General features: G+C 59.5%; 1 long non-coding RNA gene across 1 annotated transcript; it reads left to right on the top strand.

Moving 5' to 3' along the window:
* Positions 1–3,633: 3,633 nt before the first annotated feature.
* On the top strand, positions 3,634–7,749 carry LOC135191384 (uncharacterized). The gene is made up of 2 exons (XR_010308807.1): positions 3,634–3,724; positions 6,263–7,749. It is a non-coding gene; the product is annotated as an uncharacterized LOC135191384 (long non-coding RNA).
* The last annotated feature ends 9,691 nt before the right edge of the window (positions 7,750–17,440 follow it).

Raw genomic sequence — 17,440 nt, 5'->3', positions numbered from 1 at the left:
AATACTGCGTTTCCAGGGATAAACGTTGGCAGCACTTGAAATAAGATGTATTAATTAATGAACGAGGCACTTAATTTAGGTTTAATAGGATAATCCTTTGCTGTGTGTTACATAAATAGTAATTGAATATTAAGAATGCACTGAATGAGAATTAACTGCTGGAGGAGAGCTGCAGTTTATTGCACTCCTGTTAGCTGCAGTCCCAGCCTGGGTCTGCAGCGTGGGAAAGATGAATTCAAAGGCCTGGGAAGTCGATGCAGAAGCAGCTCTGAAATGTGCCTGAGCATGGGAGAGAGGCTCAGGATTAGGCTTTTCTTCTTCCTCAGTCCGTGGCCTGGCCTGGAGCTCAGCTGGACAGGAGGGACCTCCTCCTGCTGACTTTGGGAGCAGCTGGGTCACTTGGCAGGTGAAATCCAGCTCAGCCTGTCCTTGTAGGAGAGCTGCTCCAGCCCTGGAATCACCTTTGTGGCCTCCTCTGGATCCTGCTTAGGGCACTTTCTGAGGGCTGTTCCAGTGACCCTCGGGTAGACCCCCAGGGCAGGGCATATCAGGTCCCCTGCATCCTCTGTTGACGCAGCAGGAGGCCCTGAGCTGCATTCCTGTGCTGTGCCCACCTGCAGCAGCTGTGCCAGCTTCACCCAAGCCCTAAATGAGTCTTCTACTGGCCAGGCCCTACCTTGGCATGAGAAGTGAAGTTGATCAGAGTTGTTCTAGTTCTTATTTGAATTATTTTTTACTGCCTCAGTCCTCAGCTGCTTGGTCCCTGTCAGCCCAGCCTGTCCGGGTGATTTATGCAGCCCAGGAGAGGGAGGTTATTTAGCTTTTGTTTCTGAAGCAGGTGCAGGGGAGTGGGGGGATGGAGACATATTTCAGTGGTGATTCAGCTGCTGCCAGCTGGGACAGGCTGGGTGACAGGTAGGGAGAGCTGCTGCAATTCATCTCCTGGGCTGGCTGAAGCTGGAGCCCAGCAGCAAATCCCGCGGCGGGAGCTTGAAGCATCTCGGTTCTAGCTGGGGCTGGAGACTCAGCTGGGATGAGGGGGGTTGGGCTGGAGGAGAGGAGGTGGCAGCCCCACAGTGGGGTGACAGAGTGGGTGTGGGAACCCTCTGCCCTGCTACGGTGCTGCTGTTCCTGCCCCGCGGCCGGGAGGGGACGCGTGGGGGCAGCTCCGCAGTGTGCGGCGCAGCGCTCTCGGTGCAGCCCAGTTCCTGCTCTGTGCTAATTGAGTGGGACAGGAACACGGATCCAGCTCCTCGGAATGAGGAATCAGCTGGAAGGTGGCTCCGTCCCCGAGCGGACCAGGGAGGGCAGGGGGGGAGGCAGGCAGGGAGGCAGGCAGGGAAGAACATCCCTGGATTAAATGTAATGAAAATAAATCTCTCTGCTCCGCCGGCAGCAGCAGAGCCCTGCTGGGGAGGGCAGGTCCAGCGCCTCCTCGGGAGCTGTTCGCCTGTGCTGGCTCAGAGCCTGCTCAGTGGCTTTGCACGAAGTGTTTTGGGAGGTGCAGGAGGGATGCCTGGGAGGCAGGTGAGACAGCCTGGGAGACAATGATCGATGAAGTGATGCTTCATGGAGCTGGCATATGCTTGACAGTGAGCTCGTTATGCTGGATGCTAAATACCAAACGGTGATTAAGAGCTGCTGGTGCAGAAGGGTGGGGGTGGAGGGCAGAGAGTTTGACCTGACAGGCAGCTCCCAGGGGGCTTTGCTAGGCAAAGCTTCCTCCAGAGTTGCACAGAGGTGTGGGGGCTTCCTGGCTCTGGTCCTTGGGTTTGTTATGCCTCTATTTTTAGATGTCTTAAGCGAGAGGCATGGAGGTGGTGCAGCCACCACCCCTGCAGGTGCCCAAGAACATGGCACCTGGGACAGGGTGGATGGACCTGATGATCTCAGAGGTCTTTTCCAACCAAAACCATTCTGTGAGTCAGTAATTCTCTGATGCCAACCAGGCCCTTCCATAAGGAGCTGGGATGAGGAGAGAATTCTCCCACGGTGCTCTTTCAGGCTTGATTTCTTCAGTGTCCCACAACACCTGCAGAGGCTCCATGGTGGGAGGAGCAGCCTCTGCCTCCTGCACCCCATCACTGCTCCTACAAGACAAGCAACGTGGAAGAAGTGGCTGGGACAGGAGGTCAGTCTCTGGCAGCTCCGCAGCAGGCAGTTAAGCTCTACCTGGGACAACCCCTTCCTGAGGTCAGCAGTTGGAGGCTTGCTCGTGTCCTGCCATGAGCTGCTGGACTCTGCTGAGCTGCACCCTGCCACTGCTCTGGGCTGTTTACATGCAGGGATTTGATTCCAGGTCCATCTCTAAGCCTTTGCTGTGTCTTGTGGTGACATTTCCTTTGCTAAATATCAGAACGAGGACGTTCGAGAGCCAGAGCGAGGAGAGGCAGAGAGAAAGATGCAGGATGAAGGATGGGAAAGGGCTGGAGGAGAGGATTAGGGGAACAGTAATAGGAAGTGAAAGGAAAACAAAGTCCAAATCAGGCCCCGTGGAGGAATAAATATGAAGATGGTTGGGTGGTCAGGAGAGGCTCCTGCAGAGGCTGTGGGATCACTCAAACAGCAATTAAATGCTTTCCTGGGGGAATGAGCTCACTGGAAGGGATCATCCACTTTGGACCTTTCCCAGTGCCTGCTATCTTTGATCATCTTTCAGCAGGCTGAGCCAGGTGGTGGCTGAAGGCAGCAGCCAGAGCCCCCCGGCGGAGCTGGGCCAAGTGGATGGTGGAGCTGCAGGGCCCAGGCTGGGGGCTTGCTGCGTGGCCACTCCCTGCTCTCGCTGTGGACCTGCTGAGAGCCCTTTGGGTCTGTGAGTCCCTTCCAGTGGTGGAGGCTGCTCTGGGGCTTGTCCGGGTCCCAGGGGTGCTGCTGGCCACACCTGGCCCTTGCTGGGAGATGCCAGCATCTCTGCTTGGCCTGGCATTTATCCTGGGCACCTTTTCCTTCTGCCCCGCTCTTAGAGGAACAGATCTGACAGGAGATGTGAGCACAGTGCTGGCTGCCCCCAGGCCTGCAGCTCTGGCACCCCTGATGGCTGCAGCTCGCTGGAGGAGGAGGCTGCAGCAGGCTGACAATTTGCATTTTGATAAACAAAGTTGCATTTTGTCAGTAATTTGCATTTAAATCAACCCTGCTTCAGAGCTGAGCTTCCCCTTCAAGGGGCACCCTGGGCTTTAGCTAACCCAGGAGGAGGGTTAGAAGAGATTTCTCCATCCCAGCATGTTGAGGCTGGAAGGGACCTCTGGAGATCATCCACTCCGACTTCTGCTCCAGCAGGCACCCACAGCAGCTTGCCCAGGGGCACCATGGCCGGGGGGGGTTGGAAGCTCTGCAGAGGAGACTCCACAGCCTCCCTGGGCAGCCTGCTCCAGGCCTCCAGCACCCTCACTCCAGTTTCTCCTCCTGTTCAGATGGAGCCTCCTGGGTTCCAGCCTATGCCTATTGCCCCTTGGCCTGTCCCTGAGCACCACTGGGCAGAGTCTGGCCCCAGACTCTTGCTTGCCCCCCACAGATCCTTTAGGTCTTGCTGAGCATTGATCAGATCTCCTCTTGCTGGTCCTGCTCAAACTAGGATCTAATAAGGTCATGGTTTTACTCACAGGTGGTGCCTGCTGACTCCCCCCCACTCCCCCCCAGGTATTTCAGTCTGCTGAAGCATCCTGGAGTCCTGCACAGTGCTGACAGCATTTGAGCAGCCCTGGGACCAGCAGCTAAAGCGGAGGTAGGAGAGGGGAGAGAAGGAGACTTGGCTGGGAACATCAGAGGGGTCCCTGTCAGCAGCTGAAGCAGAGCAGGTGCAGGCAGCCCCCGGCCCGGGTGGAGCTGTGCAGCAGCAGCAGAGGGAAACTTCTGTGGTGCAGAGGATGGAAAGAAAAGATCAATGTTTAAAGCTGGCCTGGGTGAGCTGAGAGTGCTCTGCCCTTACCAAACCTGAAGGCTCTCTGCTTTCTACTCCTTCTTGTGCTGAGCCCAGTCTTGCTCCAGCACAGCCCACAGGGAAGTGGCACTTGTGGAGCAGACAAGCAGGAGATGCTCTGTTCTGAGCGCCCTGGGGAGCTGCTGCCCCTCGCACGGCAGGGACCTGCGCTGCTGCTCCTGCACAAAGCCCTTCGCAGTGCCAACTGCCCGGAGGCTTCCCTGGCTCTGCAGCTGAAGTTACTCAGCTCTTCTGCCTCAGCCTGCCCTCAGCAGCATCTCCCCTCCCCATCGCCCGGGGATGCCCCGGCCCCCCCTGCACCCCGAGGAGAGCACTCAGCGAGGTGCCGATTGCTTGCAGTTGCTTTTGTTTGCCGACAGAGCTTTGCCACCAAAGCCGCTGCTGCCTTTCATCCCCGGGGAGCGCTGCCTGTGAGAGCAGCCTTTTAACCGCAGCTGCTCGACCAGAGGGAGAGCCTTTCATGGGCCTACTTTTATCTTGTGGATGGGGCAGCTCTCCTTGCAGGACGTGGGTTCGAGTGCTCGGTGAAGCAGAGGCCATGAGGGCTCCACCCTGCCCCACAAGTGGGCTCCAGGCTGCCCCCCGTGCCCTGGCCTTTGGCACCATGGGGATGGGCAGCAGCACCTCCATGCCCTTCCCCTTGGAGGGGAAGCTGCTGCTGCTCACTCCTCGCAGGGCAGAAACCTTCAGCTGCTCACTTTACTGTTAATGCTTCTGGGCAGAGGGAGGAAGGGAATTGCTTCTGTTCAGCACCTCTGCCGGGTGCCAGGGGTTAAGTGGGAGGATCACGACTAAGTCCCATCCCAAGTGACTTCCACACCGCAGGGTGAGCCACGAACCCCCAGGAGCTGGGTTCAGAGGGGGGCTGGGGAGAGCAGCAGCTGAGCTGAGCACAGGTGGTGAAGCTCAGAACTGCTGCAGTTGGAAGAGGTTGAGCCCAAGCATCAATCCAGCACCACGGTGGGGTGGGGATGAAAGAGTGGCCAGGGACTGGAACAGGCTGCCCGGGGAGGTGGTGGAGGCCCCAGCCCTGGAGAAAGCTGTGGCCGTGGCACCTGGGGACAGGGTTTAGTGGCCATGGCAGTGGCAGGTCAGGGGCTGGACCAGATGACCTTAGAGGCTTTTCCAGCCCAGACAACTCCACCACTCTCTGAACTGCTGAGCTGGGGGTGCTGAGATGCCTCATCACTGCTGTGTCACCTCCACTCTCCCCATGAGGGATGGGAGAGGCACAAAGAGGAGCTGAGTAGCTGTGGGTGTAACTCAGCTTGATTTCCTCCCAGACTCTCCGTCTGCTGAGCCTGTCTCTGCTCTGCACGGGCTGCTTCCTATCCACTTTCTGCCGTGCCAGCCCATAAATAAAGAAAATAAATGTTGCAGCTGTTAATCAGCTGCTGCTCACCCGGACGAGCTCCCCATGCATCCCCTGCTCTGCAATTACTTGTCACCTGCTGCCAGGTTGTAACTTCTCGCTCTGTGATTCCCTTAGGTGGCTTTCCCCCTCCCCCCTCTCGACAGGAGGAATCTGTTCGCTGTGCAGCTCTTGTCTGGGGTTGGGCTTTTTGTTTTTCCCAAAGCAGAGGGAGCTGAAAACCTATGGCAGAGTGGCAGTGGTTTAGTATGGATTGAGAGCTGAGGGAGAACAGCAGAACCTCAGCACAGTGAGGGCTGGAAGTGACCTCTGGAGATCATCCACTCTGACCCCTGCCCAAGCAGGGCACCCACAGCAGCTTGCCCAGGGCACAATGCCCGGGGGGGGGGGGGTGGGGTATGGAAGCTCTGCAGAGGAGGAGACTCCACAGCCTCTCTGGGCAGCCTGCTCCAGGCCTCCACCACTCTCACACCAAACAAGTTTCTCCTCCTCCTCAGATGGAACCTCCTGGGATCTAGTCTGTGCCCACTGCCTCTTGTCCTGTCTCTGGGCACCACTGACAAGAGTCTGCCCCCAGCCTCTTCCCCCCTGCCCCACTTCAGCTCTTGCTGAGCACTGCTCAGATCCCCTCTGGGGCTGCTCTTGTGCAGGCTCAGCCCCTGGGCTCTCAGCCTTTGCTCTTCACAGAGCTGCTCCAGGCCCCTCAGCACCTCTGTAGCCACACCAGAGCTTTGTTTATAATGTCCAGAACAAAAAGTCAGCACGGGGCAGTTTTGCAGGCACCCTCCTGCTGGTCTCAGCCTTGGTGGCTTTGCAGGGAGGAGGCCACTGGAGTGCTATGAGCAGCAGAGCACTGCTGCCTGACCCCCTTGTCCTGCCTTGTTTTCTCTGCCCTGCTCTGCATTCACCTTATGCTGTTTCCCCTCTGGAATCTGGCTCACCTGCCCCAGTTTGCAGGAGGGGAAGTGGAGGAGAGAAGCCTCACTCGTGGTCTGCTCTCAGCCAGGAGTCCTGACTCTTCATCCAGCAAACTGGAGCAGGAGGTGGAGGCAGTCCTCTGTGAGCTTCCGAGGAGGAGCACTTCGGAAGAGCTCAGTCCAACGCAGCAGGAGCAGCAGGGGCAGCACGGAGCCGATTGTCAGCCAAGCCCTCCAGGCCAGCAGGCAGAGAGAGCTTCACCTCCCTCCCTCCCCCCGAAATACTGGGAATTTCCACAGCTAGGGGCTGGGGGCTGGAACATCTCCTGGCTGCAGAGCGCTGAGCTGCCGCTGCCACACGCAGCCACCCCAGGGGTGCTTGGAGGAAGATGGATGTAGGGGCAAGAGTGCAGGGAAGAGGAGCGCAGGTCGGTGGGGACCGTGTCCCTTGTGCCTCTCCGTGTGCCTGGCAGAGCTGCCAGTGGCACCTGGGGATGCCTCCAGCTTTGGGTCCATTGGACGCTGCCTGTGCGGTCGTGTGCCTGGCACTGGGCTTTGGAGGCAGAACAAAGAGCGCGTTCTGAATGCAGGGAAGGATAAAGCCGAGCGGGAGCCAGGGCTGCTCCGCGGGAGCCGAGATCTGGCTCTCAGGTGAGCGCATTTGCAGCACCCAGCCCAGACGCTTCATTAGGACCACGGAGCTGCTGCCTCCCCCGCCAGGAAATTAACCTCTGGGGAGGGGCTGGAGCTGCTGAAAGGATGCAGCCTCCAAAGCCGAACGTGAGCCTGCACCTCCCGCAGGGAGCTGCGATCCCTGCGAGCTCGGACCCCGACTGGAGCTCCCGGTACGGGATGCTGAGCACCGGGGTGGAGGTTGGGCTCTGAGCCCACAGTAACCCACGGAGAAGGCTTCCTTCTTTTCCCCTCCTTCCCCCGGCTCAGGCTCTGTGCTCGGTTTCAGACAGTTGAGCATCTCCTATCTTTGCCCTGAGTCTGTCCAGGCTCTGGCAGCAGCCCCAAGGTGGAAGCCTGAGGGGCAGCAGAGCCCACTCCAGCCTCCAGGCTGTCCTCTCCCAGCAGCCAGCCAGGACCACCTCCTCCCTCTGGCAGGTCCTAATCCTGCAGAGTCTGAGGATGACAAAGGTGGCTCTGGGGCCTCCAGCAGGATTTGGAAGGACAGAGCCCAAGCATCCATCTGGCTGTCAGCTCGGTGCTGTCGCCCAGCCCTTCAGAACGCCTCCAGGCCTTGGCCCCTCTGACAAGGCAGAGCTGTGAAGGCAGCGTGGGCTGGGAAATTGTTGTTTGTGTTCACAGAGGCTGCAGCTCAGATGCTCTGAGCTGTAAACCAGCCCCAGTGCTCAGGGCAGCGCTGGCAGGGGGAGAAGAGGTTGCAAAGCAGCTTCTGAGAGCATTCCCTGGCTTGCTGTGCTGGAGCAGGCACTGCTGCAGGGCTCCTGCTGGCCCCACAGCCGCTCCCTTCTGCCAAAGTGCTCAAAGTCAGCTTCCCAAAAGAGCTTCCACCAGGGTTGGGTGAGCACTGGCACAGGTTTCCCGGGGGGGCTGGGGATGTCCCCTCCCTGGAGGTGTTCATGGTCAGGTGGGATGAGGCCTTGGGCAGCCTGGGCTGGTGGGAGGTGTCCCTGCCCGTGGTGGGGAGCTGGCACTGGGTGAGCTTTGAGGTCTCCTTCGACCCCAGCCCATTCTGTGAATCTATGAACTACAACCCCCTCAAAGGAGGCAGTGAGGTGGGAGTTGGCCTCTTCTCACAAGAAACAAGTGACAAGACCAGAGGAAAAGGTCTCAGGTTGTGCCAGGGAAGGTTCAGGTTGGGTATCAGGAGCAGTTTCTTCCCAGCAAGGGTGCTCAGGCCCTGGCCCAGGCTGCCCAGGGCCGTGGTGGAGTCCCCAGCCCCGGGGGGGGTGTTCCAAGCCGTGCAGAGGTGGGGCAGGGCTCAGCAGCAGTGGCTGCTGCGAGCCCCGGGGAGCTGTTTGCTCCTGATGACCTCGAAGCTCTCTTCCAACCTCAGCAGCTCCACAGCTCCAGGTCTCTAACGTGGGCAAGGTCTCCACGGCACTGGGGGCAGCTCTGGCGAGGCACTGGGGCCCAGACAAGGCTCTGCAGCAGGCAGGCTCTGGCCAGCTGCCGAGGAGCTCCTGGCGCAGCCTCGCAGCCCTCCCGGCTCCTTCCCAGGACAAATCACTCTGCGCTGGGGCAGGCAGGGGATGCAAATGAGCTAATTAATAATGCAGGCGCCGGAGCCGTTTGCAGCCCGGGAGGAGCTGCTATTAGCAACACGGAGCTCATTTATTAATTGCTGCCTCTCCACATCTCCACGGTGAATAATTTCCCCTCTTTCTCCCTTTGGGGGGGTCGCTGTGGTGTGGGGGAGAGCAAAGGTGGCCCTGGGGTGACCCTGGGTGCGGGGGGGTGGACTGGGTGCACCCTGGGCTGTGGTGTGTTGGTTTGGCCCTGGCTGCTGGGGGTCTGGGCTTAGGCTCTGTGATTTTGGGGGTAGCTTTTGTTCTTCTGGGGGTTCTTTTGGCTTGTAGCTGCCACCTGCAGCTGCCTTGCTGCTCTCTGAAGTGGGCATTGGGCTGAAGTCTGGGGAAAGAGGCTGGTCGTGGCACCTAGAGCCATGGCTCAGGTGGTTAGAGAGTGATGGGTGGTAGGCTGGATTCTGTGATCCTGTGTGTGCAGTGGGGGTGTGCTGCTCCTGCTGATTCCCACAGCAGAGGTGGACCCTGGGTGGGACTGGTGGCCTTGGGAAGCCTCAGGTCTGCCTTGCAGCAAGTGCTGTGCCCCAGAGCCCAGGGCCAGCTCCTCCCTTCAGCTAACAGCTCCCATAGCTGGAGACCACTCCAGGTTCTGCCTCTCTGCTCGGGGAAATGCCTCCCTGCCACTCCATCTGCCTTTGCTGCTGCCTGAACTGCTCCCAGGGAGGCAGAAAGATGCTGAGCACCAAGAACAGCCCCGATGAGGCCAGGAAGGGCAGGGTTAGGTCCCCTTCCCATTGCCAAGATCCAGGTTCTCTGCTAGCATCCCCCTTGGCTCAAGCATGCCAGCAGGCAGGAGCCCAGGGCAGGGCGGCAGTGGGCACATGGCAGCTCTGCCCTCCTCCTGCTGCTGAGGCTCCTGTGGAACACTCAGATCCCAACACTTCACTGCCTGCTTCTCCAGAGCTGGCAGAGCCTGGTGGGTGCTCAGATTTGCAGCATATGGTGCCAGTCACCACCAGTGCACCCAGCAGGAGCAGGCTCTGGGAAATGGGTCAGGGAGTGGAGGAGGAGGAGGGAAGCTGTGATGGCACTGCCAGAGCTGCCATCCTGCTGGCAGCCTCCTCGGGGAGGCAGTGTGGGCAGGAAGCCTGACCATGGGCCAGCAGTGTCCTCGCGGGCATGAAGGCAGCAGCTTTGTGTTGGCAAGGAGAGGATGGCACATCCTTGAGCTTCCAAAGCCCTGCTGTGGGCACAGCTTTGCCACTGTGCCCTGCCAGAGCCCAGGAGCTATCCCCTGCAGGTGCAGATCTCCACTCAGTGCTGCAGGTAGCTCAGCACGAAGCCTGGGGGGCACTGCAGGGTGCACAGCAGCTCTGCCCACCGGGAGGATGCAGGAGCAGCGATGGCTACAGGTGCCCAGCTCCAGCCCATCCCCACCCTTCCTCCTCTCCTCCCCCTGAGCCGCCGCAGCCCTACCATGGGGTGCTGAGGCCGCTGGTCTCTGCGGGGGGCAGGCGGCAGCCTTGCCACAGAGCTGGGGATCAGAGCCTGGCACAGCCCCGCGCTGGCACTGTGGCCTCAGACAGCCTCTGCTGCTGGCAGCTCTGCGGCATGGCTCAGCCAGGAGCTGCAGGCTGCCCCTGCCCCGCAGCCCAGCTCCCTGCAGGACCCTTTCCCTGATCCCAGCCCTGTGCTTATCGCCAGCTCAGCCTTATCAGCTCCTGTCTCGCTGGGCAATTTCTTCCTTTTCATCTGCTGCCGGCAGCTCCATTAATCCCCCAGCAGCTGAAGCATGGCCTGATTAGCCAGGCAGAGTCTGATCCGGGTCGTGAGGTCCTGCTGGAGCCCCGAGGGATGGATCTGCCCAAGACCATCCGGACTCAGAGCTCCAAAAGCACAGAAACGGTCCCCAGCCACTTGCTGGGCAGTCGAGTCCCTTCTGGTGCAGCTGCAGCAGGGAGGCAGAGAGGATGGGGAGCTGAAGGGAGCTGCCTTTGCCCACCCCACCTGCCAGGGAGCCTGTGGGAGCTGCCAGGTTTCTCCCAGGATTTCTTCTGCAGTCTGTCTTCTGGGAGCTGGGATCCCACGGGTGGATGCCAGCAGGACCAGGGCAGGGGCTGTGGTCCTGTACTGGCCATGGTGAGGCTGCACCTCCTCTACTGGGCTCAGCTTTGGGTCCCTCATCCCAAGAGGGACATTGAGGGGCTGGAGCAGGTCCAGAGAAAGTCGCAAAGGTTGGGAAGGGTCTGGAGAGCAGGGCTGGGGAGGAGCAGCTGAGGGAGCTGGGGGAGGTCAGCCTGGGGAAGAGGAGGCTGAGAGGAGACCTCTGCTCTCTGAGCTGCCTGAGAGGAGGCTGCAGCCAGCTGGGGCTGGGCTCTGCTCCCTAGTCTCAGGGGATGGAAGGAGAAGAATTGGCCTGAAATTGTGCCAGGAGAGAGTTGGGTTGGAGATGAGGAAACATTCTGCCCAGAGAGAGTGACTGGCATTGGAATGGGCTGCCCAGGGAGGTGGTAGAGTCACTGCCCCTGGAGGCGTTCAAGACAAGCCTGGATGGGGCACTGAGTGCCAGGGTCTGGTTGGCTGGACAGGGCTGGGTGCGAGGTTGGACCAGATGATCTTGGAGGTCTCTTCCAAGCTGGTTGATTCTATGACTATGATTTCTTTGCTGCAGGAGTGGTCAGGGACTGGCACAGGCTGCCCAGGGAGGTGGTGGAGTGCCTGTCCCTGGAGGTGTTCAAGTGGCCACGGCACCTGGGGACAGGGTTTGGTGGCCATGGTGGTGCTGGGTTGATGGTTGCACCTGGTGAGGCCTCTCCAAGCAGAAGAGCTCTGTGGCTCTGTCACCCTTCCTGCAGTTTGCCATCACAACCTCACCACCTCCTGCCTTGGAGCCATCCTTCCTGCCCAGGCAGGCTGCCAGCTGCTGCCCAGCTGTTATCCTCCCTCGTGGGCTGGACCTGGGGGCCACAGGCAGGCAGCAGCCCACAGCTCCTGGCCGCCAGCAGGAGGTGAGAGCAAAGCAGCTCTGCCACAGCTGCACAAACCCACTCTCTTTGGTGAGGCAAAGGAAGGAGGAGAGACAGAGATGCAAAAGCAGAGGAAGAAATAAGAGAGGCTGCTCCCAGCGCCTGCAGTGCTGCTAAATCTCCTCTTTATTGCCCCTTTATTATTTCCAGAACCTGAAGTTTAAATAATTAAGCAGAATAAATGGGGGTGAATATTATTGTCAGGTGTTATTTATTGAGTCTCGGGGGCCAGATGCTTCCAGAGGCCCAGGCAGGGAGGGAGCTGCTTCCTCCCGTGGTGCAAACCAGGACTGGGTCATTACCAAGCAGATTCACAGCAGCTGAGCAGGCAGACTCTCAATCTGGGGAGGGGAAGCTGAGGGACTTCAGGCATTTGCAGCTCTCTTTTCCCTTTGGCTGTCTCCTGTGCAATTAATTTAGTCTCCAATTTAGAAGTGTCCTCAGGTTGGGTTTGGAGGTTTGGAGGGGGAGGCTGAGTGTAATTTAAATGCCTTTGTTGCCAGCACTGCTTGCTCAGAAGGGTCTTCAGGAGTCTGAGCCTGGAGAAGCTCCACGCACCTGCAGGATTCTGCTCATAGCTTCTGCCAGGCTGGGTTGGTGCCCTGGCAGGGCAGGGGGCACTGCACCAGGCAGCCAGCACTGGGCTCACAGAAGCACAGAATGGTAGGGACTGGAAGGGACCCCTGGAGATGGAGTCAAAGTCCCTGCCCAAGCAGCAGGAACATATCCAGGCAGGTTTTAATTTCTCCAGCAATGGAGACTCCACACAGCCTGAGTGAGCCCAGCCCAAGGCAGCCCCAGGGCAGCAGAGCAGGACTGCCAGCCCCAGCAAGGGGCAGTGGGCACAGACTGGACCCCAGGAGGCTCCATCTGAACAGGAGGAGAAACTTCTCTGGTGTGAGGGTGCTGGAGGCCTGGAGCAGGCTGCCCAGAGAGGCTGTGGAGTCTCCTTCTCTGCAGAGCTTCCAACCCCCCCATGCCATGGTGCCCCTGGGCAAGCTGCTGTGGGTGCCCTGCTGGAGCAGGGGTCGGACTGGATGACCTCCAGAGGTCACTTCCAGCCTCACCATGATGGGATTTGGGGATTCTGCAGGCCCAGGAGCACTGGGAGCTCTTTGCTGCAGAGTGGTCAGGAATTGGCACAGGCTGCCCATGGAGGTGGTGGAGTGATCCAGAACCATGTGGCCATGGCACCCGGGACAGGGCTTGGTGGCCCCATGGTGGTGCTGGGCCAGTGGCTGGACTGGATGATGCTGGAGGGCGTTTCCAACCCAAACCTTCTGTCAGTCTGTGTGTGCCCAGCTCAGCTCACCCTGGCTGAGCTCCATGGTGCAGAGCCTCAGCAGTATGAGAACCTTCCTGGGCTTGAGAGGCTCCTGGGAGCACAAAGCTGGGTGTGCAGCTCTGCCTTTATGGCTTCATTCTCCAGCAGTGAGCCTGGATGGGGTTGTAGGAAGTTATTTTGCTCCAGGAGGGTGGGGAGAGAGTCTCAGATGTCAGGTGCTTGGCTTGGGTCCCTTCCCATCCATTACAGCCTGGAAATGAAGGCTCAGGCTGTGATTTGTAGCGGCTGCAGCAGAGCAGAAAAGCTGCTGACACCTCCCATCCATCCCCCTCAGCCTTATTTCCTGTGCTCCCTGACAGCAGTGGGAATTGGAGTCTGGGGAGTGGGAGGCAGGTGGTGCTCATGGTCCTCCCAGCTCCACCAGCAGCACCCTCCACCCGAGGTGTTGGGAGGTTGGTTCGAGCAGACTGAAGGGAAGCTGCTTGGAGAGGGGAAATTGAGACTGGAGATGAGAAAGAGGCTCCTGACAGCGAGGGAGGGTGGGCAGACACTGGCACAGGTTGCCCAGGGAGGCTGTGGAGGTGCTCGAAGCCAGGCTGGATGAGGCTTTGAGCAGCCTGGGCTGGTGGCAGGTGCCCCTGCCTGTGGCAGGTTGGAGCTAGGTGGCCTTTAAGGTCCCCTCCAACCCAACCTGGGGACTCCCTAAGGTGCTTCAGAGGAGCTGAGCTCTGGGAGCTGCCACCAGAGGCTGCTTTGCTGCCAGCTGCAGCAGGCAGCCTGTGGAGCTGTGTGGGTCTCGCTGCCTCCCAGCCTGGAAGGCCAAGGCAGGGGCTGGGAGGAGTTCCTGCCCAGATCATCGAGGACCTCTCCCAGCTCCCAGGCAGGGCCAGCTGTCGGTGCCTGTTTCACGCCTCCCCGAGGAGCTGTGTGGGACTGAGCTCTGCTCCCACGCTCCCAGCGGGGCGAGCTGCAGCCCTCCCAAGCGGCACTTGAGAGGCAAGTGATGACAAACGCTTCATGCTCTTCCCTTTCCCCCTCCCTGGGAGCAGATGCTGGCGCTAAGTGACCCTCAAGTGTCGGAGCTGTGTTTAATTCATGGCTTTTATTTATAGGCTCGGGCTCCTCCCCGGCAGCGAGCAGCAGCTGCTCCGGAGCCGAGGGACCTCTGCTGAGGAGCAGCTCCGCAGGACCTCACTGCGCCCAGGCCAGCATCGGCTGCGGGGACAGCTCCAGGCACTGCGCAGGGCTCGGGGAGCAGCGGGGAGGGGGAAGGTTCGCAGCCTGCATGGGTTTGGAAGAGCTTCTCTGCCGCGAAGACTCCGCAGCCTCTCTGGGCTGCCTGCTCCAGGCCTCCAGCACCCTCACACCGAACGAGTTTCTCCTCCTGCTCAGATGGAGCCTCCCGAGGTCCAGTTTGTGCTCATTGCCCCTTGTTGGGGCCTGAAATTGTGTCAGGGGAGGGTCAGGTTGGAGATGTGCTGCAGGAGTGGTCAGAGGCTGGCACCGGCTGCCCAGGGAGGTGGAGTGCCCATCCCTGGAGGTGCTCAAGGAAGGTGTGGCCACGGCAGCTGGGGACAGGGCTTGGTGGGCACGGAGCTGCTGGGTGGGTGGATGGTCCCAGGGGGACTCCAGCTGCAGTGTATCTGTGATTCCGTGAAGCAGAGTCCAGGGCTGCTCTGCACATGTTCTGCTCTGCACAACAGCACAGGACAGGGACTTAATCCTTCCTCCCAGCCCTGGGCTGGTTACAGCCCTGTGATGCAGATAGCTGTGGGCAAAGCATCACAGAAAGGAAATGGAGAAGCAGCAAGGGAAGGGAATTGCAGCCTGGAGGATGATAAAGGGTTTAGAGAGGATGGCTGTGAAGAAAGCGATTAGAGGAAATTAAACAAGGAGATGCTGCAGGCAGGGGCTGGGGAGGGGGCAGCTTGGCCCTGCTGCTGGCATGAGGGCAGGCTGTGGAGCTGGGGAATTTCTCTTCTCACTGAACCGTGCAGAGGAAGCAGGAGTGGCATTAAATGGAGCAGGAGGCTTACAGGCATTCGAAGCCAGGCAGGCACTCCAGCACTGGGACCAGTTCTGGGCTGAAACCAAGCAGCACAAGAGCAGAGGGGCTGGGTGGGGGCAGGGGGATGTTAAATCCTGCCTCTGAAGCTTTGATCTGTGCCCTCCGTGAATCCAGAGGGGCTCTCAGCAGAGCAGTTCTGCCTCTGGTTTTTCCACCCAGTGATTAAACATCCAGCATGGACTTGATCCTCCCCTTGGGCAAACCTGCTGCAAGGGACAGCCCAGGCTGCTCATGGCCTCTTCCAGCCTGGCCTTGAACAGCTGCAGGGAGGAGGCATCCGCAGCCTCCCCGGGCAACCTGTGCCAGTGTCTCCCCACCCTCATGCTAAAGAATTTCTTCCTAATCTCCAATCTGAATCTCCCTTCCTCAAGCTTCCATCCTTCGTTTGCCTTGAACCTGGCAGCTTCTCCAGCTAGGAAAAGCCACAGGAGATGCTTGTGTCACCCCCGGGCCTCTGCCTTGCCCTAGGACCTCTGAAGGTGCTGGAGGACTGATCTCTGCGGTGCAAACTGAGGGCAGGATTGGAGCTTTGGAGCTACAGGACAGCTGGGGAGGGACTGTTCATGAAGCTCTGTGGTGCCAGGGCAGGGACCAGAGCAGGGTGGATTTAGGAAGCTCTTTTCTGTGAGGGTGGTGAGACACTGGGAGGGGTTGCCTAGAGAAGCTGTGGACACCTCATCCTTGGAAGTGTTCAAGCCCAGGCTGGATGAGGCCTTGTAAAACTTGGGCTAGTGGGAGGTGTCTGCCCAGGGCAGAGGGTTGGCACTGGATGGCCTTTGAGCTCCCTTCCAACCCAATCCCTTTTGTGGTCGATGAAATGAGCCCCTGGGTGCTCTGCAGCTCACTGCTGCTGCTCCTGGGAGGTGCCCGAGGGCACAGTCCCCGAAGCTTGCCCCCCAGAAGCTGCTGCCAAGCAGTGGGACAGCAGCAGCGCCGTGGGGCTGGTTGCAGGCAGCGGTGCCAGGTCGCAGGGAGGATGAGGGCTGAGGGGCAGAGCTGAGCAGCTCAGCGCAGGCCTGACCCCTGCCTCTGCTCCCACTGCCCCTGGTCCTCCTCAGGAAAACAGGGATGAATTAGACCTCATCAGTGGCTTTTAGAAGCCAACTGAAAATGTCCTTTATTAAATTCCCAGCCTATTGATCCTGCAGTCACCCGGACGGGGATTGATTGAGGACTTAACCAGCGGCGCGCCCGGGCCAGGGCTCAATTAATGTGCATAAACAGGCAGTGAGAGGCAATTTCCAGAGCAAGTCAGGCAAAAGATCAATCCTGCTCTGCCTTCTCTGCCAGAGCTGCTCCTCTCTTTCTATTTATTTTTGTGTTATTTCATCTCCCCCCTCCCCCTTTTTTGTTTCCTTCACCCCCACCTCACGTCAAGCAGGTGGCTGAGAGGCAGCACCCAAGGCGCAGCTCCCCCCAAGGCTCTTGGCCCTGGAGAGGACAGAGATCGGCAGGGGGCTGGGGGCAGCCCCACACCTCCTGGGAGGACTGACAGCTTGAGGGTGTTTGCAGCAGTGCCAGTCCCAGGCTCTGCAGAGGAGGATGGTGCTGGCAGAGGAGCTGTTGGGTCATCCTTCGTGGAAAAGGATGGGTTGGAAGGGACCTCAAAGGTCATCCAGTTCCACCTGGGGAGGGGGCTCAGGGGCCTTGACCTGTCTCCTCTCTCACCCCGCAGTGCCCGAGGGGAGGGCTGCAGGGGGAAGGGAGCTGAGAGTGTTCAGTCTGGAGAAAAGGAGGCTCTCTGAGGATCACCTCACCAAAACCCCCCCCAGAGCAGCATCACAACCCCCTGGTGACTGCAAATCTGGGGGGCAGGGGGGAAGGAAGTGATTTATAGGTAGAGCTGGAATTTTATTTGCATTTTAAATCAGTCTCAGCTAAGCTGATGCCCTCCCCCCCACACCCCCACTTATAGATGACTCCAACGTAAAGTGACTGCTAATTACTGCCATTAACAGAGCGCCGGAGCCTGCCAGCCCGGGCAGCTCCTGTGCCTCCTCTCAGGGCCCACCTCAGGATGCTCCCTTAGTAAGAGCAGAACCCAGCTGGGCAGGCACATTTCTTACTAAGGGCATTCATCCTCTGCCAGATGCAGCTCTGCACCCCAGGGCCCGAGGGCTGCAGTTTGGAGGGCTCCTGCCCTTGGGCCACAGCAACCCAGTGCCATGCTGCAGGCCTGGGCCAGGGTACCTGGAAAGCTGCCCTGCAGAAAAGGACCTGGGGGGTCTTGGTCAACAGCCAGTTGGAGATGCCCAGGTGGGCAAGAAGGGCACCAGCATCCTGGCCGGGATCAGCAGTATGTGGGATTGTGCCCCTGGGCTCAACAATGCTGAGGCCACAGCTCAAATCCTGCTCTTCTGCAGCCATTGCCCAGCTCCCCCCTGCACCTCCCCAGCAAGTTTGCTCTTCACCCCGGAGAACCCAGGCCTGGCATGAGCTGTGCCAAGCCCTGCTCCTGCTGAGACGAGAGGAGTCAGACCTGAGCCAGAGCAGCCCCCTGGGAGCAGCCCCACGGATGAGGAGCAGTGTCCCAAGGGGAGAGGCAAGGCAGAAAGTGCCCCCAGCAGCCCAGGGAGGCTCGGGCTGCTCCACCCAGCCCCAGCCCTCCTGCCCCTT

Source organism: Pogoniulus pusillus, chromosome 39 (genome assembly GCF_015220805.1).
Source record: "Pogoniulus pusillus isolate bPogPus1 chromosome 39, bPogPus1.pri, whole genome shotgun sequence".
Classification (NCBI taxonomy): domain Eukaryota; kingdom Metazoa; phylum Chordata; class Aves; order Piciformes; family Lybiidae; genus Pogoniulus; species Pogoniulus pusillus.
Note: the sequence above shows the minus strand (reverse complement) of the source record. Positions and strands in the feature narration are given on the sequence as shown.